This window comes from Neolamprologus brichardi, chromosome 11 (genome assembly GCF_056152115.1).
Source record: "Neolamprologus brichardi isolate AB-2024 chromosome 11, ASM5615211v1, whole genome shotgun sequence".
NCBI classification, from domain to species: Eukaryota; Metazoa; Chordata; class Actinopteri; order Cichliformes; family Cichlidae; genus Neolamprologus; species Neolamprologus brichardi.
The window spans coordinates 733,205-755,000 of NC_142114.1; the positions used below are offsets into that span (position 1 = coordinate 733,205).

The following is a 21,796-nucleotide window of genomic DNA, read 5'->3' on the forward strand; positions in this document are numbered from 1 at the left end:
ATGAAAAAATAAGGAAATGGGCAAAGAGTATACATTTTTAATGTTAGTTTTTTGGTAAAACAAGCAATACCTCTAACCAATAGGATTAGGGCCAGGCGTTGGGTTTCTCCAATGGTTACCGTTACAGTCAAGGATGGGGTTAGGGCTTTAGAATATTGGATAGGGTTGGGGTTTGAGTGAGAGTTCATACGCCCAGGTTCACCCTTTGAATCCATAAATTCTTACTTTGTGATCAAAGCAACAGCGTACTGCCATAACACACTGAGCATGTGCCAATTTAATCTCATTCTGGAAGCTAAGCAGGTACAAGACCAAATATCTCTTGTTGGAGCAGTTTGTTGTTGTGTCTAGGGCTAGGTTTTGGCCAGAGAAGAGAAAGTACCAATTGATGGCGACAGGGCCAGGGTCAGGGTTGATGGAAATTACCAAACTACAGAGGAAAGTTGAAACAATCTGCTTGACTGACATGCATGACTGACAATGTTGTGGCATACTCTGAATGAGACGACAGATGGTTTACTGTGGGATTTCCTCATTGACCTGTCTCCCCAATGTGATGTTTGTGTAGGGTATGTTTGGTCAGAGGGTTCCTTTGTTTGTGCACATGTGCTATCCAGCATGATGCCTGCTGTAACCGATAATTTCCTTCGGGATTAATAAAGTATTTCCGATTCTGATTCTGATCTGTTCCAGGGCATGACTGAGCATCAGGACAGTCTGAGGGGCAACCTGGCAGTGTCCTATGGACCAAAACATAAAGTCCCAGAGGTGTTCTATTGGATTACATCAGGTGAGCATGGAGGGCAGTCAATGGTATAAAATCCTTCATCCTCTAGGAACTGCCTGCACACTCTCATCACATGAGGCCAGGCTTTTATATGCACGGTCTGTGCATCCCATATGCCTCCCTCAACCATCACAGACCCAACAAGGCAGCTTAAAGTTCTAATGACTTGTCTTCCTTTCACATCTGTCACATGAAGAAGGATTTCATGTTAGTATGTGTGAGTATGTGTGAAAATACACAGCACCAGTGGGCAATCTGACAATTCTGGTATTTTATGAAAATGCCAACTGGGCTCTACAGTGCTGAGCAGTGAGCACAGGGCCCACTAAGAAAGGTCATTTTGTAGGGCAGTTGTCATCCTGAAACAAATTTCAGTGGGTTCCACCCGTACAACCATTACTGTTTTAGTGGTTATCTCAGTGTTGCAACTGTTGTTAACTTCATTAATACCAAAGAGGCTGAAACTGATTAACAACCCTGTCTGCTACTTAACCGAGCAGATTAATACCCCAGTTTAACTGACCTGATAATATACTGTGATGAATAAGCGTTCCTTTATTATGTTTATTTATTCATGTATTTATTTATTTATTTAGTTAATTAGTTAATTAGTTAGTTAATAAGTTAGCCAGTTAGTTGAGCAGTGTCTATAACAAGGGGCACTAAAGTAATTCTGGAAGCTATTTGTCATCCTTTAATTTGTCATAACCGGTTGGTTTTCAGGATTATCAGTCACTTTCATGTTCCCTTATGCTTTGGTTATGACAGAGCTGCGTTTGTATTTATAAAGAGATTATGAATAGATGGAGTAACAACAGAAACAATCCTCTTGCTTGCTTTTCTTTTTTCAAACTCAAGATGGGAGTGTTGCTTTATGTTTGTCTTCCCATCACACACCAGTGCACTTCCCACCAGCGATGATCCAAATAATGCAAGGTTCCTACAATAGATTAATAATAACAGATTAAATATTAGGCAAAATTGTCAGTACATACCTTGTCATCTGCCAAATGACCCATTCTGGGATTGGGACCCAGTTGCATTTACCATTTCAATTGTCTTGTACCATATGTAACATTTAATTTCACATGTTTGTTTTCTGTATCAGTTCAAATCTTGTCCAACAAAGCAGAGCTGCAACTATTCATAAAATGAATGCTGCATTATTTTCTTTTCTTTTTTTTTACTTCATCAGTTTCATCACGATTGGACTTTTCAATCAGTTTATTATGTCTTAATATATTTCACATTGATCAGATTTGCTCTGACCTTTCCTAAAGGCACTCACGGGCAGATGGCTGAGCGTAAACAGAGTCATGTGTGGACATATTTTACCTCCACAAACAGCCAAGACGCAGTTTGCGATACATGTGGCAAGACAGTGAGGTGTTGTGGCAACATCACTAACCTCGTCAAACACCTCAGAGTAAATCATATCACAGAATATGATGAGCTTATGTTGAGGCGAACTGAAGAGGAGGAGAGGGACAGGTGCTGCTAGGGTGAGACAGGCGTCTCCTGCGGAGTCCTTTAGTGCTGCAGGCAGGCAACATGCTCAAATAGCGCACAACTTCAGGTTTTTTTTATTTCTATATGATTATTCTGCATCATTAAGCAATAAGAACAAGTAGTCTGATGTCCTGTAATCATTATGAAGCTATATTATTATATTATTATTACAATTACATAATGCAATTCTATATTGTATTATGAAATACAATTAAACATTAAGTTTTTGTACAGAGTATCGGTATAGGATCAGTATCGTCGATACCACCCTGAATTTTACTTGGTATCGGATCGGAAAGGAAATCAGTGGTATCGCACATCACTACTAGGTAGTTACACACAGGAGCGTTTGTGAGAGAGCTCGTGTCATCGCGAGATCTGAGCGCGGGATTCCCCTCGGCGGTAGGTGGAGACTGGACACAGCAGAGTGGAGTCGGTATTCAGGCAGATGATCTCTCTGGTTCTGCTTTTGTGAGCGCTAGGCTAGCTTGTAAACAAGAGCAAAAACCCCCGGCCGAGTCTCGGAGAAATTTCATGACTGAACACGCGGGTGTTTTTTTGGTTACTCACAGCTGCTGTGTACACCGGTATGCTTTTCTTTCCGTTTCCACTACACGTCTTTGCTTTCGACTCTGCAACATACTGAGACGCTGATGCTGCCCAAATGAGCTAACCTCTCAACTGTCTTGAAAGACAAAATCAACATTTTCACTTAGACCTAAGGTAAGAGTTGCAGTTCAGGCAAAGCTTTTTGCTTTGCTGGGACACAGTTCTGTTCTTGTGAAATTCCTTCAGCTTCACTGTCACCGGGCTTTGCCTTTGCAGGTGTTGGTAAATATCACAGGGGGAAACGTGTCCAGCGGCTACCAGCTCACGTATAGATGTGTTTGACGTGTTTGTATAAAGTAGTACATAACCTAACCTGAAAAATACATTCATGCATGTAGCTACGATTATTATTAAGATTTTTTTTTTTTAGCTGTTATTTATTATATTTAATGATAAATTCGATAAATGTAAAATGTATGTTTTAAAATAAGAGATCTATTTCCAAGAACCATATAGCAAATTTAGACACATAGCCAAATCATATAGCACCACAATATATCTGAAGATAAATAAATATTACGTGTTAAAAGGTAAAAGAATGTACATTCATAGTTTTGTACATCTAAGAGGTGCTGTGTACAGTGCTTAAATTCAGTCTAAGAAAAAAGGTAAGCAGGCACTATTTGCAATCGAGCCTTGGTACAGTGCTGCTCTCTTCGATTTGCGAGGTAGGATCACCCCACTTATTTATATAAGGTGCAATGGTGAGTAAGTCAGTAATCACCTGTGATAAACTGTAATGCACTGTGATCCACAGAATCAAGAGGATTCAAGGTGGACCTAGAAGGTTAATCAAGCAAAAATTGTGGCTTGCACAATATTCTAGTGTGCAATTCTAGTGCATGAGCCTGCAACTTGTTGATTTAAATCAAGATTTGTTTCTACATACATAACCAACCTTTGTCATCAATAAATTTTGTCAGTTAAATCACGTTACTACGGGGCCCCTCAACGGTATGTTCCATCGTTATGCCAGTTTATGTTTATGTAAATTACATGCAGCTGCAGGATAGGAATGCGAAAATGTTAAAATATGCTGACGACATAGCTGTTGTGGATCTCTTTTGTAGCAACTCTAACTGTTTTGCTCAGGAATGTAGGTTGGAATAATGGTATAACTCTCATTGGTTGTTGATTAATTTTAATTAATTAATTTGAAAGAGCTTGTCTTGAATTATACAGGCTCCATAAAATGTCTTTCACTCTCTGGTCAGTCGGTGGAAGTCTGGGAACATATATTAATGTAAAGATTAATTTTTATAGTTAATGCTAATTCCATTTACAAGACTGCTAATAAGAATTTTTTTTCTTATCAGGATATTGGGAGGCTCTGCAGTTAGCCACAACTGTGGACAGAGTTTATGTCAGCTTGATTGAAAGCATGCTTCAGTTCAGTATCTTAGTCTGGTATGGTACCTCGATTGTGGAAAATAGGAAGAACTGAACAGGATTGGTCGACACCAAACTTCATTGGATAAGCTTTGTCATCAGGCTGTCTTAAGCCCGGCCTATTGTTGCAGACTGTGAACACCTTTATTTTGAATTTGAAGTAATGACCTCTGAACGATTTTATAGGATGCATCTAGCTAGTAAAAAGGTGTATACGGGATCATTTGTGCCAAAAGCAATCAGCATACTAATTAATAAGATGCTGTGATTTATTTCTATAGTTGTATTGAATTTTTATATGCATATGTATGTATGTTGGCTGATAGCCACCAGAATTTTTATTCTGACAATTTTCCATTAATTTGGACAATAAAGTCATTCTATTCTAATTTTCTTGGTAAATGTTCCACATGGTTCTTAAAAGTCCTTTAATGCAATTAACAGTTTCAATTTTTCAGTTTTGTGACCATGAAGGGTTTGAATATAGATTTTTGGGTGATGTTGTAAATAACATGCACTTAGTTTAAACAGAGTAATGGGAGTCTACGTACACACTGAAAGTTTTTATGTCATGTCAGTTGGAGCATCGAATTCCCCCCTTGGGGTGCAATTTTGTGCATCCTGAACCATTCGGCATGGATTACCTGCCTTGTTTAAGAATTTGATTCAATGTCATTCACACATCGTCACACCACAGCCACTCTTGTTTTGAAGAAGAAGAAGAGATGCTCATTAGCTAGCTTTTGACCAAGAATGGTGACTTCAAGTGCTGCTGAAACAAAGTTAAAATCAGTTGTTTGTTTACAGCAACACTCTGTTTTTAAGGCAGTCGGTCGAAGAAAAGAATCAAAGGGCTTGAACTCGACCATCCAGAATTAGACAGCAGCAGTCCACGGACCGTGGGAGAGCATATACACAAACCTTCCCCAGCAGGCTATATGATAAAGCACTTAACAGAAAAGTGCAAAAGACATGAGAGCAGCTGTAGCCACTTGTACAATAGCATGAAGCTTCACCTTTTTTCAGGCTTAGTATAGTAGAACAGCTGGGTTATTTGTGTTTGTGTTTTTTTTTCATGACCTTCATTGTTTGATCTGTCAGACCCAATTGCACCCACCCAAAAATATATATATTTTTCTTTTAACCACCAACTGCCACTGTTTGTGTGATAAGAAAGTTATGATATATTTCAAAAGCAAACTGTAGATTAAACCACAGAATGCAAGCAAGGTATTTTCGAACTGTAATTATAAGAGTCAGCAGCACTTGACTCAAGTCAGTGATTATCTAAGGCAAACATCATTCATATGCATCCATAGCTGTGTTTTCCTTTGAGAGAGGGAGGATTAATCCCACACATCCCCTTTTGTCATATTCATTTATCAGCTGATTGATAATAATAAGTACTGTCAAAAATAAGAATAACTATCACGCTGATCATGGTCCTTTGGTGTGCAGCTTTGTAACCTAGCACTCTGAGCAAATGGAAACCGGCTTGCCGTTGCCTTTATATTGGTTCACAAGAGGTGTTCACAGTAATGACACTGGAGCTGTGAAAATAAAAATACCACAGTGAAGCTTTTGTGGTATTCATGGTTGATAAACTCACAGACAAGATGTTATTTCATATTTCTGGAGTTTCCAATATTCTTTTTGCATGTTTTCTGAATCAGACATTAATCCAAACAGACTGAAATCCTAGTCAGAATTCATGTTTGTTTTAACACCAGAACCGCAAAGGTAGTCATTTTCAAAATGCTGCACATCTGCAAACCTTCGTTCCCTCAATTTATCCATCTGTCTTCTGTTGAAAAGCAATGTTCCATAAGCAAGATAGAGGGTAAGTGGGAAGCTACTCACATTAAAATCAGTGCAAAAAGCATAAAAAATGTTTGGACCAATCTCTAAAATATCTAAATGTAGCCTTTTCTAAATTACAAAAATGATGAATGAATTTTCACATTATTTTCCAAAAAGCTTTTTAATCCAGGTATGAGCTATTTCTCTTGTGCCTTTATGTCTCCAACTTTCTCAATAATTCACTGTAATATGTGGTATTAAGAGTCTGTAGATCAGTATTGTCGCTTTTCTTCAACATCACCATTAATACATAAGTAGTACTTCCATTTTCCCTAAAACCATACTTGTGTTCCTTCAATAATTTATATTTACCAATAAAGTGATCCAGTGGTTATCTTGTCACATCTTGATTACATCACCATAAGCGATTTGACTTGACGTGTCACCTGGCTTTGTTTCTTTGCCCTGTCCCTTTTATACTTCCAATATGATCTGCATTTCTGCTCTTGTCTTTGGAATAATTCAAAGCCATTCTCTGCAACCTTTCACTATAGCTCTGGCTTATTTAGCGGATTTTGAGTCCCCTCTGTGAAGACCCCTACATTTTTAACAGTGGAAATAAGCGATATTTATGCATTTCCATATCCCCTAAGTGCTGAGCAAAATTGACTCTCATTACTTTTTACAGCAACTCTGGTGCACACAGTATGGGTTCAGTTCAGTTTGTGGGAAAGCAGATTATGCATTAGGCTAAGTCAGAAAACATACCACTGCAAAGGCAGACAAACGCCTCTGGAGAGAGATTTAGACCATAAGAGGCCTCTTCAGGTGATCATAGCTTAAGAGGCTGGTGGTGGAGCTGATGTACATGTGCCTCAAATCATCAGTCCCATGAGTCAGATAAATGGAAGGCACCATTTTTGGCACAGTGACCCACAGTGTCAGTGAATATGGCAGCAGAAGAGGCACATCCAGGCTTTTGTCATTTAGGCATGTTTTTTTTTTTTTCATCCTTCATAAAAATCGTTTGAAATTGATGTTTCATTTTTGTTCTTTTTTTCTGCATGCTTTGGAGGGTGTAGCACTCTGCAGCCTTTGTTAGAAATTCATTATACATGTAACGAAAAATGCAATTAGAGAACACTTTAGGTATTACATGAAGGTCATCTTCCTAAAGCTTATTGAACTTTGGGTTTTAAGTGGGCTCAATGTTTTATTGTTTTAGTTTTTATTTGGATGAGCCACACATATATATTAATGGGTGGCCAAGTATATGTGCCAATTTATTGCTGAGCTGCTGAACTTACTGAGCAAGATCTGATTGTTTTAAAGTTCAGTCACTGCTAACCAGCTAGTTGTGGCTCTTCTCCACACACAAGTTTCCTGCCTGCTGGCCCAGTGGCCAGTTCACCATTATTGCAGTCCTTGATATTATTCAGCTGCTTCCCCAGAGAGCATGCTCCACTGACATACTCCAATCCCTCTGTCTTGGACTGAAGCTGGTACCTTCTGCTGTGAGCTAGAGTCCTGCACTAACCAGGACTTGCAGCTCATGAAGAAATGGTTCATCCGCTGCTACAGTGATAGAGTTGTAGTTAGACTCAGAGAGAGGTAGCTCTGCTGAGACTTACTTGGTTATTTAAATTTATAGGTTATTTATAGAATAAATCACCCCAGATAGAGGTCTATAACTCTCTGGTAAACACTAGGACTACACTTGAAAACAAAGAAGGTCAAGAACTCAGTTAGTTTGGTCCCATGTCAGCAAAGTAGAACAGTGAGCCAGCAGAAGCGGTATTTTATAAAGCTCTGATTATGTTAGCGTAGGAGGTACAATTCTTGTACTGTCTCCTAACCAGCTCATATTCAGAGCAGTTGACCCATATAACGGTGTGTTGATTATAAGCTCAAGAATACCCACTACAGCTGGGAAGTACCTGTGGGTGGTTTTGGCCTTTTGGCTTCAGAAGACTGTAATAAGCCATTTGTGGCAATTATACTGGGGCTGAAGCCAATGTGGGAGTACCTTATGATTCCTATTCAAAAATCATCTTTTTCTTTTCTTTCATTGAATAATTATGCTCCCATTCACTAAGTTCAGGCTCTCTAATTTGGGTGCTGTTGAGACAGTTTATAGAAGACTTTAATGTCTGACACTTGAATGAGTGACAGCTGGCTCATGTTTCTCTTAGCAGCTCCTAAACCCATGACATTGGACGTTTGTTGCTGTGTTCATAGTAAAAGCGTGACACCCCAGAAACCTTCATATAGTATTTTGTTACGTTTGGCTTGGTTCATAGTGCTTTCAGAGTGTGTAGGACAACACAAACATATGTTACTTGGAAGGCTTTGGCTCCAAATGGAAGAAACTCTGAGTCTGATCTTCTAACAAGCTCCAATGCGAAGCCTGTTGCTAGTATAGGTATGACCAACCGGTGCTTTATCAGAAGTGTCTCCTAAAATTATTTCTCTGTTTTACACCAGAAGTTATGTATAGTATAAAGACTAGGTTGGTTGGTCTGAAGCTTGTTTCTGGGAATCATCCAGGACCGTCTTCCATTTAGTTCCTCACTAGGCTCTATCGCATATGACCACTGCAGGCTGCCAGGTTTTCAAACACTCATTGCATTTTTAAATGCAGTTTAGGCTGTAGTTTAAAGAAATCCTTCTTTGTTTGGGTTTCAGAGCAATACAGAAGTTAGTGAAACCTCTTGTCTCAGAGTGGCTATGAATTATGCATGGAGATCCTGTGAAAAAGCTTTTAAGTTCCTAAGATTTGGGTTTCTAACTGACCTGATATTTGTTTTGCCCTACCTAAAGTGTCAGGGACAAGAAGTATACATTTTCCAGAGCCTTCATTAAGAACAGAAGGAAAATATCTATTTAGAATTAAGTGTAAAGGTGGTACTAAATTGTGGTTATCTATTATTTATTTTATTTTTGCCTCTGAAACCACCGACATCCCTTTGTGCTTGGAATGCTGCCCGTGTGACCCTGTTAAGTGACTCTAAGTACGGTTATGAATGGATGGATTATATTGTTTGGAGGACTAGTGAGTCGTTTCATGTATGTTTATTTCTTTCAGGATTAATTGACTGTAAAGGGATTTTAAAGCTCAGTTCTAGCACTAGTTTCTAAAGGTATTTTTAGTATGCTTAGCTACAGCAGAGAATATAAATTCTTGACTAGTTAATGGCATCTCTTGCCATTTTTTTTCAGAAATGAAACTGTGAGGAAATCTCTCAAACTGCTAAGACTCATTGCTGTTACAGAGAAGTGAAAAAAAAAGACTTCAGATTAAGATCAATGACTCAGACAAAGGAACAATTTAATGGTAGATGACAAACAAAGCAGCAATTTAGAAGTAGATAAATGATGTTGGAGTAGTTTGTAGTCAGATTTTCTTGTGGGAACTTTAACTTCAGTTGTGCAGAACTGGCAGCAGATGTCTTCAGACTGAAATCGTACCTTTACTTTTTCATCCTGACACAGATTTTGTTATTGTCTGCATCATCCTTGCTGCACACAGGCGTGATAATGTTAATGCTAACAACTAAGGACTAATATGTCACTATTTGCAGACAATTCTAATTCAAGTGAAAATGGACATACCCTTCAACAGTAGTTTAACACCAAAGGATGCTCAAGATTTTCTTCCCCTGCCACCATGCCCAAGTCTCCAAAACGGATAGGATCAGCAACTTGAGATCTTGTTCACTGGCAGATATCCTTAAGTGTTCATCCAGCTTTTTTTTTTTCCTGTTCTATTTCGGTCCCTTCTCTGGAATATTGCCTGTTGTCCTGAGGCAGCGCTGAAGTGCTGTGCTGCAGTGTTTTCAGAGGTTGTCCTTCTCACTTTGTTCCTTTTTTGTCTGTCTGTCACTTACTCACACACATTCTGCAGATTGTCCACGCCAGCCTCTGCATCGCCTGTATCCCTAGGGGAGAAGAGACAGCACAAAAGCCTTGATGTTATATCTGCTATATTGCAGAAGGCACAGTGGGTCACTGTTAGCAAATGATATAGGGAAGCAAGAAAATGTTGTTAAAGAGCTGGCTATCAAACAGTCAAGTAATCTGTCTCAGTTTGATCTAGGCAAGTGGGTAGACATGAGATGTGTCAAACACAGACCTGGAAGATTTTCTGACATGCTACCAGCTGTGATGAAGCAGCCGGCTGATTTTGTACCTCCGTGCTGGATGGCATGGCAGTGCATTTATGTAACCCAACAAAGTGTGTTTAACTGTCTGTCCAAATTTATTTGAGAAAGACATGCAAAACGAGAGAAAGACTATGTGACTTGTCTTTGTACAGCCAGATAACGACTACTGGGCCGTTAATTCTCTTTGGTGCCACACTGAGCTCCAGGCAGCTTGATCCAATCTGACAGGCCACATTTAGTTCAGGAATAAAGATGACAACACATAAGGACACATCATCACAGCCAGAAAAGCTCAGCAATCAAGTGGCCGAAGGGAACTAAAAACAGGTACAGGGGAGAAAAGAAAGGACGCTAGTGATACAGTGTCTGTTTTTCTTTTTTTCAATCTGTTTTTGAAAGAGGCAGGGGTAGGCCCTCTGAGGTGATTTTCAAAGTAGATAAAGATATGGAAAAAGAGAGATGGTTACCTCTAAAAGGGAAGGGATGGTGAGCTATGAGGAATGATGAACAGCTGGGACCAGCTGAACAGCTACAGTGCACAGGCTACTTCTGCCACTCCTCCCTGAGACTTCACGGCTTTCCAGGATCCCCATTAAAACGCTAAATACAGCCTTGTGTTACCTTCCACATCATCAGGGTGCTTACCATCTCCAGAGTAACCCAGTAACACTGGTGTTAGTATGGAGAGAGCAGTGATTGATAGTTCAAAGAAAGAGGTGAATTGACCTGTAACAAGAAGAACGAAATGTTCAAGGATCATTCTATGTGCTCCTGAGTCCATAGGAAAACTACACTTGAGAAAGCTGGTATATAGTTATTTACAAAAGCTCATCACATTGTCCACCAAAGCTTCTATTATACTTTATTATTACTTTGTTATTATACTTTGGTTGGCCTTCAGCTTCCAATGGCAATCCCTGTTCACCTTTGCATCCTCAGTCAAGTGACCGTACACTTTCTGGCTGTAGAACCTGCAGTACTCTGCTTTCAGGCAGATCTTGAGATTAGATTTCTATTGCCAGCAAAAATTTAAAACGCCAGAGATGGAGTCTGGAAGACTGCCACAACAGAAACTTGACCAGGCTTCCCCACCAGGGAAGTACTAGATAGTAGCCTGATGATGTGGTTCTGTTGGCTTCATCGGATGATGTCCTCCAGCTCGCACTGGAACGGTTCGCAGCTGAGTGTGAAGCGGTGGGAATAAGAATCAGCACCTCCAAATCTGAGGCCATGGTCCTCAGCTGGAAAAGGGTGGCGTGCCCACTATGGGTCAGGGACGAAGGGTGTGGGAGATTGACAGACGGATTGGTACTGTGGCTGCTGTGATGTGGATGCTGTACCGGTCCGTCATGATGAAGAGAGAGCTGAGTGTGAAGCTCTCAATTTACCGGTCAATCTACGTCCCTACCCTCACCTATGGTCACAAGCTGTGGGTAGTGACTGAAAAAACGATATTGTGGATACAAGCGGCGGAAATGAGCTTACTCTGAAGGGTGGCTGGCTTCTCCCTTAGAGATAGGGTGAGAAGTTCAGCCATCTGGGAGGGGCTCAGAGTAGAGCTGCTGCTCCTCCACATCGAAAGAAGCCAGTTGAGCTGGTTCGGACATCTAATTTCCTTCGGGATTAATAAAGTATTCTGATTCTGATAAGGATGCCTCCTGGGTGCCTCCTGGACGAAATGTTCCGGGCATGTCCCACAGGGAGGAGGCCCCGGGGCAGACCCAGGAGAGGTTATATCTCTCGGCTGGCCTGGGAATGCCTTGGTGTTCCCCCGGACAAGCTAGATGAGGTGGCTGGGGAGAGGGAGGTCTGGGCTCCTCTGCTTAGGCTGCTTCCCCCACAACCCAACCCCGGATAAGCAGAGGAAGATGGATGGATGGTATTGTCTAGTAGTTAATGAGACTGTCATTGTCTTGAATGGAAGTATAATAGAGTATTTCAGCATTAGTTAGCCATTAAATAGTTCCCTTCCAAATTGATCAACATTTGATGATGCTGACCGTGTTTTGCTTTATCAACATTAGTACATACAGAGCTTACAGACTGATCAATTCCCAGTCCAAGCTGGTCTAAAGAAGTGCTCATGTCACAACTTCTAGAAAATCACAGGGAATTATGATTTAATGAATGAAAACTGAATGAAAACTGCTCACCTGATGTGTGACACAAAAATACTTTCCTGCTTTCACCTTTTCATAGTGGCTGGGTCACGTGTTTTGTTTTTTTCCATGTAATGTGTAGTGTGGTACAACATATAAAGAACCAGACATCAGTGGTTTCTACACTGATGTGGATGCAGCACAGACTAAGCTGTAGATGTCTTATGAAAGCAGTACTGTTAAGTATTACTGATGATGCAATTATGTGGTGTCAGCCTGTAATGCTGCATCAAGCCAATAACAGGAAGGTTTTTGGCCTCACTGGTAGATTGGGTTGAATAATTTTCTTGTATCCATGTAACATAATTTATATTTCAAGCCTAAAATAAGCTGTTTAAACATTGTTTTGCAATTTAGACCAAAAATAGCTGTATTGTCCTTCGTTTTACTTGAAAACTAAGGCTGTAAAACAAGCTGAAGCTATTTTCATGCATAGACCACTTTTGCTCCCAAATCATGTCTTCTTTGAAAAAGCTATTTTCCACATTGCTTCATATACTGTATATATGCCATTTCACGCATACTTTAGGCAGCTTGATGAAAATTATTATACATGTGGGCACATTACCGCACGGTTTATTGGGCAGAGAAGTGCTGATGTACAAAAGGATTTTCTAACTAGTCTGGTAGCCTGTGCTGTGGTTCTTAGCTCAGTTCTTAGCCTAGCTCATGTATGAGTGAGCCGCATTACTGTACAGTGAAGTGTGCTCAGCCCTGCTTTTGAAATTTTATTTGGATATTAGGAAAATAAGCATCAAAACTAATGCAGAATTTCATCATAGTGAAATCAGCCTTTGACTACCCCAATCCTTGCATTTATTAAATCTGTTGTAAATATTTGGCTGCTAGAAAATGACAGTGTAAAGTCACATGCTGATGGAACTGGGCTAACAGGGGGCTCTGTTGTTACAGGCTCACACACCTGCTGTGCTTATAAAAAGTAGCAGCTGCGTGCTCATTATTCAACTAGTTTTTAGTGCTTTTATCAGGTATGTCTTGACTAAGTTCTATTAGTCAATATTTTCACATTAATAATAAATCAAACGACTACAAGTAATGGTTGCTCATAGTAATGAACTCGCTAATTGTGTTTCTTCTTTGTAGCCTGATTGGTTATGGTTTAAAAAAATGTCTGATATTTTTAATGACCTTACATGTTTTTTTTTCTTTAAAAAGAACAGAGTCATTGATGTATAGACAGAAAAGTCTTTTTCCCTGAGAGGTATTTTTATTTTTCACATCTTCACACAAAAATAAAGGCAGCATGTCTGTGTGGTCAGTACTGATACCTGGGTTTGAACCTGGGCCATTTTCTGTCGAGATTGTATGTTCTTATTGTGACTTCTCTTTGTGACTTGCAGGGGCTTACAGCTAGAGCCATGATGTCTGTCCATTAGTCCTACAACTAGACTAGATAGGTTAAATGCATAGAATTTATTTAGGATTGAGGACCACCTGAAGGGCCCTGGTGTTGGTGTAGATGGTTGATAATAATTATGTGCCTATTTTTACTGTCATGTGTTGCTGTGGAAACGCATGACAGTAAAAAAAAAAAAAAAAAGTAGATGTGAAGTGTTGGAGCGCTGAAGGGATGCAAAGATGTCTGATGATTCTACATCCTGTATGCAAAACTAATGCAGGCAAGGTTTTGTATACACCCATGACAGTGGATGTTAATGCAATTGGTGAGAAGTAATGGGGGGTTCTGGGGAGCAGGGGTCCTTTGATACTGTTGTATACAGTGATTGTAATTGAGAAGATAGAATAAAGTGTAACATTTGGCAGCTTAAGAACCAACTCTTGAATTGAACTTATGGGCCCTTAATATGCTACAAATGATGGAGGATGCAATATTGCGCTTGCTGTTTTAAACCAGTATGACGCCACACACTGTTTGCATTCCTCCATCAATTGATGGAGGAGATCCATACGACTCTGGATAGTGGAGAATGGCTGTGGATCATGTCTGGTCTCTTTCTAAAATAAGCACAACATAGATTTTATTTGTTTTAAAATTCCTTAAGAATTAGTAAATACTATAACCTGCTATTATTTTGCTTGATGTTTGCCGCTTTCAAAGCCCCCACCCCCTCCCAATTACAGTTTTAATTATCAGTCAAAAGGAAACGAGAGGTGATATTAGTCACGGATACGTGACTTTCACTCACGTGGAATGCAGCTGTACGGAGGGCAGCATATGCACATGAGCCTGAAGCTATGGACCATTTTGACGCATGTAAACATGAAATTGATTTGCATGCAGAATGCATCGATTTGTTTTTTTTTTTGTTTGTTTGTTTTTGTTTTTTTTTTTAGTCATTTTCCCGCTTCAGCTGCAAAAGGCTTGGGGTATTGTCATCACCCTACCAGGTGGGGTGGGTGGGCAACATATGGACACCCATGTTTGTAGGAGTTTCAAATTGATACCATAAGTGCTATGGTCTACTAAAACTTTGGGAGTTTAAATCTCAGAGACCGGATTTAACCTTTTTCAATGCAGGCCACAGCAGCCAACAGCTTTCCTTTTAAGTTATGTATACAATTACCAATTTAAGTGTCAGAAGAGATTTGATATTGATCTTAATCTGAAATATTTCTGGTAAATTTCAACTGATAATTGGGAAAATAGGTTGAAAATATACAAGTTAACTTTTTCGAGACATGACATTCGCCATTATTTCTGTTGTTTCAGGATAAGGTCATAATCTCCTGGTGGTACCGAAAATGGTATCAAGTATTTCCCTGGGTGTTGTTATCAAGTTTTCAATTCTACGGTTGTGAAAGCCCTGATGGAAAAACGTGTTACCAATCAGGTTATTGAAGGCTTTGCACATTTCTTTCTTTTTCTTCACCGCTTTCTTTTTGCCTCATAGTCTGATTTGTCATAACTTTTCCGTTTTGTGGTAGGTTTTTCTTTGGCTGCTCCTTCTTCACCCTGACCTGTCTTATTTGGCTGAGCAGAACTAAAATGTCGTCCTAAATCCTGCTGCTTTTACACACGTACTTACATAACGGTCAGCGATTCTCTGCGCAATCAACCTCTCACATGTTTAAGCTTGCTGTGGGAGATTTCACTTGTCATGTTTGAATAGTAAGCTAACGATTTATAAGATGATGTCAGTGGAATTGGTGTGCAATTAATCGTCACTCACCAATCAGTGCTGCTGCTCTCTACACACCGTTCGCGCGATTGCAAAGTGAAAGCAAAAAGCAAGCGCAAATTCAAACGCGATTTCAATATGTCACATATTGACAGTGGCTCATCGATGCCAATGACATAATTACTCAGCTACATTTTCGAAAGAATGCAAAAGCATTGACATATATTTTTCCTTCCTATAATAGCCTGACGGGCAGGGCTGAGATAGATTTTGGTAGCCCAACTGGAAAAATCGCTAGCCCCGGGACGTCAGGCTAGCGATTTTGCGAGCCCTGAAATGTATGTTTCGTATAACAATGTAAAACAATATATGTATGTACTTAAAGTCTTCTTATGATTATGACAGCATTAAAATGTCAAACTCTATCAATATCCAGAAAATGATCCAGATAATGAACCTCCACCATTCAAGCAAGTCCAGACGCTTTTCTTTCTTAGCTCCTTAGACGACCCTCCACCAAACTTTACATTTCGCACAATGCAATCAGAGTACCATTCTCCTAGCAACTGCCAAATCCAGACTCGTCCATCGGATTGCCCGATGGAAAAGTGTGATTCATAACTCCAGAGAGAGCTCTCTTCCACAGCATGTCTTTATCCTGTTTTCCTTCTCTCACCCCAACCGGTCACAGCAGATGGCCACCCCTCCCTGAGCCTGGTTCTGCCGGAGGTTTCTTCCTGTTAAAAGGGAGTTTTTGTGCTGCTCATAGGGGGTCATATGATTGTTGGGTTTTTCTCTGTATCTACTGTACAATATAAAGCGCCTTGAGGCGACTTTTGTTGTGATTTGGTGCTATATAAATAAAATTGAATTGAATTATGGTTGCTTGATGAGCACAATTAGCAAAATTAACCAGTTTACAAATTCATTCATAATTGTGGAAACAAAACATTAGTGTTTCAAAATAATAATACTGGCTCCGTTTCAGCACAGCTGGATGCAAAGAGCAAATTTCCATAGCAAACATTTGTTGGCAGTAGAGAAAAGTAGCCACAAAGCAGGAACACAGTAAATACCAGACAAGATCATTACTGATGGGGGTGGGGGGTGGGGGGTGGTGGTAACTATGACCCCGATGAAGGCCACAAGCCGAAACGCGTTGGTCAATTATTAAAGTTGTTCATCTTCCCTCAAGTGTTGCTGGAGTTCCTGCTTTGTGAATTATTTCATCCTCTCCATGCACCTTGGAAGCAGGTGAAGTTGTGCCAGAAACATTTTTTTGCTAGTAGAGAAAAGTAAGCCTCATCGCTTGTGTCACTTAGAAGGTACCTTCTTACAGTAGTTGGGAGTAATGGCTGGGAAGAGCAGGAGGGGGGATCTGATCTGCTACTGCATCTTAACAATAGTATTACAGTAACCAGGTAAACATGTTCTCTCATGTCCTGCCTTAATCACATTTCTCCAAATATCCTGATTCCTTTTGAGTATATTAACGTAATATGAGAACAGGCTCATCTGAGGAAAATGACCAAGGCTGAACCTGCAAGAGATAAACATCAGTTACTTAATTTCAGTAGATTCTAAATACTATGTTGGGATTATATTGCATTATTGTTTTACACAATTTTATGGCACAAAGAAATGAACATTTTATATTGTAATCAACCTTACAGTCATGGCTTATTCATACTGGTCAATGTGCAGTAGAAGGTATCATCAGAAAATGTTAAATATTCTTCACTTTTTGTAGATATTTTGTTTTCACATTTTGTTTTGATTCTCATTTTAAATAGCTTAAAGTCATAACGACAGAAGGGTTTTAGAAATGTTTCACGTTCTTAGTTCAGTACTTTGGCTGTAATTACAGTTGTGATATCTGAAGGGATTATTTTGTGTGGAATCGTGACAGAAAATGTAATTTATTTTAAATAAATTCTACAAGACATTAAACTGCAAAAAGTAAAGGGACCTTTTAAGAGACAAAATACACAGTCTTCGTGTAATGCTAAACTGTATTTGCACATCAAGTGACATGAAGTCATTTGACTGACATCAGGTAAGCCTTTCAAAGCTATTGCATTCGCTCTTGCTCTGTTCACAATTCCTCCATCCCTACAGCTCATCGCTAGGAAGATATTCACTGAATATTTCATATGCTGCTTTCAATTTTAAATAGAAAACATGGTAGGAAAGGATCTCTGAATGAGCAGGGGAAATGTTTAAAACAAGCAAAGTTTCAGTGTCTGTATGATTTGATCCATATTGAGGAACAACTCTTTATTTTGTTTATACCGTAATAAAGGATATATTGTTAAATATTTTTAATTAAACTGCCAAATACACTGTCCACATAAAGTGGATTGGTTTGATATGAATTCTTTTGTAGCTGACTGTAGTCATAGATGCTTAAATCACTTGAGAAAAGTATAACTTGGGATCTCTAGCATCTTGGATTTTGTTGAGATTCTGCGGTTTCTTGTCACCGGTGCTGTTAAGCCCCTTTTCCATTAGTACCTACTTGGATCGACTCGCCGTGACTCGACCCGTATTGACTGGTTTTCTATTACAATCCGATACTACTTAACGTGCTTGGTTGTCGTCATAGCAATGCGTCTGGGTGTCCCGCAACGTAATTAATATGTGACACATGCTGCCTCCTGGCTGCATGCCAAATATCCTTGGGCAAGATACTAACCCCATGTTGGCCTACTGGTGGTGGTCAGATGGCCCGGTGGCGCCAGTGTCCGGCAGCCTCGCCTCTGTCAGTGCGCCCCAGGGCAGCTGTGGCTACAATGTAGCTTGCCATCACCAGTGTGTGAATGTGCGTGTGGATGGGTGAATGACTGAATGTAGTATAAAGCACTTTGGGGTCCTTAGGGACTAAGTAAAGCGCTATACAAATGCAAGCCATTTACCATTTACCATTTACAAATGCTACAAAAAAAGGTGGATGTCGAGCTGACCTGCTGCCCGGTCTGTGGCTTTTTGTCAGACTCGAAGAAACGCAGAGTCGTTTTTTTGTAGCCATTTCCCTTGTTGCCAGGTTTTAAAAATGGCAGTTTTAATTTTTGTGAACAAGATGCTCTCAAGACTCATGGAGGGACACTACTCATCCGCCAATCGGTGACATGCAGTCTGACATTTTAGTACCTGCTCAGATTGCTTGGAACCCCGGGGGAGCAGGTACTAAAATAGTGCCTGGTACTAGAGCAGGGCAATATGACCAAAAATATTTATCACAATATATATTTGAAAATTTGCGATAACGATATAACTGATGATATAATTGACACTAGACAAAATACTTTACAACTCCACAACTTTATTAGAGCAAAAAAAAAAAATCTATGTATTTTCACTTAAACAAGCAGCTGTTTTTTATGTGCATTAAAGTTATATAAAAATTTAACAGTGCAAATCCAAATTCCTTGTTGACAGTTTAACCAAAAGGCATTTCCAGTGGAAATTGGCCAACATATCCTCAGCATAACCATGTATAATATCCACAAAACTTAAAAAGAGGTTATACACACACAATACGGTAATATTATGTTGAAGCACAGTACGTATCACTCCGCGAGGCTCCTGCCTACGATAGCCGTAATCCTCCGACAATCCATCAAGCGGTGCAGTTCGTAGCTTAGCAAAGTCGTACTGAAACATTTGACAGATTGCTGAGCGCCGTGTACATAAAATCGTTTTGAGGTCAGTAAACAAAACCAGAATTCATACATAAGGCACGAGGGATTATAAGAGGCACTGTCGATTTTCAGAAAAATCAAAGGATTGGTTTTAAGTGTGCCGTATTTTCCAAAAAACACTGTAATAACGACGCCCCGCTGGCATGCTCTACCAAAAATAGTGCTTTGTTGTGTATCTGACGGACTAAAGCTAAACCAGTTCCACACCACTGAAGTTGGAGCATTTTTACAAACCAATTCTGGTTCATTTGTTTCATTTAACGATCTGCTTTCGCCCTTCTCATTCTCTGTTGCCGCCATGCTTTTTCCGCCACGTGCGTATGAAAACAAAGGCACTGCGCATGCGCGTTTTACCCATATTCTATCACGATATTTCATTTTCTTATTGTTGCCGGTATTACCGTGAACGGTATGATATGGCGCATCCCTACCTGGTACCACGTACTATGACCTAATGGAAAACCCTGTAAACCGATCGATCCAAGTAGGTACTAATGGAAATGGGGCTTTTGTCTCTTCTTGTCAGGACACACCTTTTAAAAGCCTGAACCCATGTCTATAAGAAGGGGTCCTGCTGGGTCTGTTAAACTGCGAGTGTCATTTTGCAGGGACAAATTGGGTTCACCTATGTCTTGGGGGAAATGGTCACAGCGAATCAATGCACTGTGTTTCTGAGTTATCATCCTTATCCTACGATCCATTTCTATTGTGAAGGGAGAGGTGTCTTTCGAGATAACAATGTGCCATCATGCACAGGGCATGAGAAGTCACTTAATAGTTTCAAAAGGACGGATCAATGAAATGCCGTATGCTAAGGCTTATAGAGTCACCAGATCTTAATCACTTTAACCAAGGACAGTACTGTCCTTCGTCATCATCATCATCACACCAACTCTGACTCCTGGATTGAGAGTAGGAAAGTCAGTACGTACAGTCGTAGCCAAAAGTTTTGAGAATGACACAAATGCTGGTTTTCACAAAGTTTGCTGCTTCAGTTTTTATGATAGCAATTTCCATATACTCTAGAATGTTATGGAGAGTGATCAGATGAATTGCAAAATCCTTCTTTGCCATGAAAATGAACTTAATCTCAAAAATTCAATTTCCACTGCATTTCATCATTCAGCATTTCATGCCATAAAACAGGGGTGTCAAACTCAAATACACAGTGGGCCAAAATTCAAAACTGGAACAAAGTCGCGGGCTAACATTAATATTTATTGGAAAAAAAAAAAATCTTCCTCCAGATATAAGAATGAATCTTTTCTTATGGACTCAAACAAGTTTTGCTGAAAAACTGAATATGGAACAAGCAAAGCTTAATACTAAACAATATATATATTAGTTGTATAATACCAGTAGACCAGCTCTAATAGTAATTTGGTATGGCTTCGCAGGCCAAATGTAATTAGGCTGCGGGCCAAATTTGGCCCGCGGGCCAGAGTTTGACACCTATGCCATAAAAGGACCTGCTGAGATCATTTCAATAATGTTCTCATCAACTCAGGTGAGAATGTTTGCAAAAAAAGGGCTTCACAGGCAAGGATGTGACCTAAATCAACCATTTGTCAGATCATCAAGAACTTCAAGGAAAGAGGTTCAATTATTGTGAAGACAGCTTCGGGGCACTCAAGAAAGTCCAGCAAACACCAGGACCGCCTCCTAAAGATGATTCAGCTGTGGTAGCAGTAGCAGCAGCAAGCTCAGCAGTGCAGAGCTTGCTCAGGAATGATAGCAGGCAGGTGTGAGTGCATCTGTACGCACAGTGAGGCGAAGACTTTTGGCAGATGGCCTGGTGTCAAGAAAGGAAGCAAAGAAGCCACTTCTCTCCAAAAAAACCCCCAAACATCAGGGACAAACTGATATTCTGCAAAAAGTACACCAAGTGGACTGCTGAGGAGTGGGTTAAAGTCATTTTCACTGATGAAGCCCCTTTCCGATTGTTTGGGGCATCTGGAAAAAGGACCGTCCAGAGAAGAAAAGGTGAGCATTACCATCAGTCCTGTCTCATGCCAACAGTAAAGCATCCTGAGACCATTCATGTGTGGGGCTGCTTCTCATCCAAGGGAGTGGGCTCACTCACAATTTTGCCAAAAAACAGCCATGAATAAAGAATGATACCAAAACATCCTCTGAAAGCAACTTCTTCCAACCATCCAAAAACAGTTTGATGAAGAACAGTGCCTTTTCCAGCATGATGGATCACCATGCCATAAGGCCAAAGTGATACCTAAGTAGCTCAGGGAACAAATAATCTTGGGTCCATGGCCAGTGAACTCCCCAGACCTCAGTCCAATTGAGAACTTGTGGTCAATCCTCAAGAAGAAACAAAAACCCACTAATTCTGACAAACTCCAAGCATTGATTATGGAAGAATGGGTTGCCATCAGTTAAGATTTGGCCCAGAAGTTGATTGGCAACATGCAAAGGCCAACTGCAGAGGTCTTGAAAAAGAAGGGCCAACACTGCAAATATTGACTCTTTGCATAAACGTGATGTAATTCTCAATAAAAGCATTTGAAACTTATGAAGTGCTTGTAATTAATTACATTGTAATTCAATACATCACAGAAACAAC

General features: G+C 40.0%; 1 protein-coding gene across 1 annotated transcript in view; it reads left to right on the forward strand.

Annotated features, from left to right (window-relative positions):
• The first annotated feature begins 2,722 nt into the window (after nt 1-2,722).
• pomgnt2 (protein O-linked mannose N-acetylglucosaminyltransferase 2 (beta 1,4-)) overlaps nt 2,723-21,796 on the forward strand; it is a 31,958-nt gene continuing 12,884 nt past the window's right edge. The window contains exon 1 of the mRNA XM_006796003.3: nt 2,723-3,019. The gene's annotated coding sequence lies outside the window, so the exon portion shown is untranslated. The remainder of the gene's footprint in view (nt 3,020-21,796) is intronic.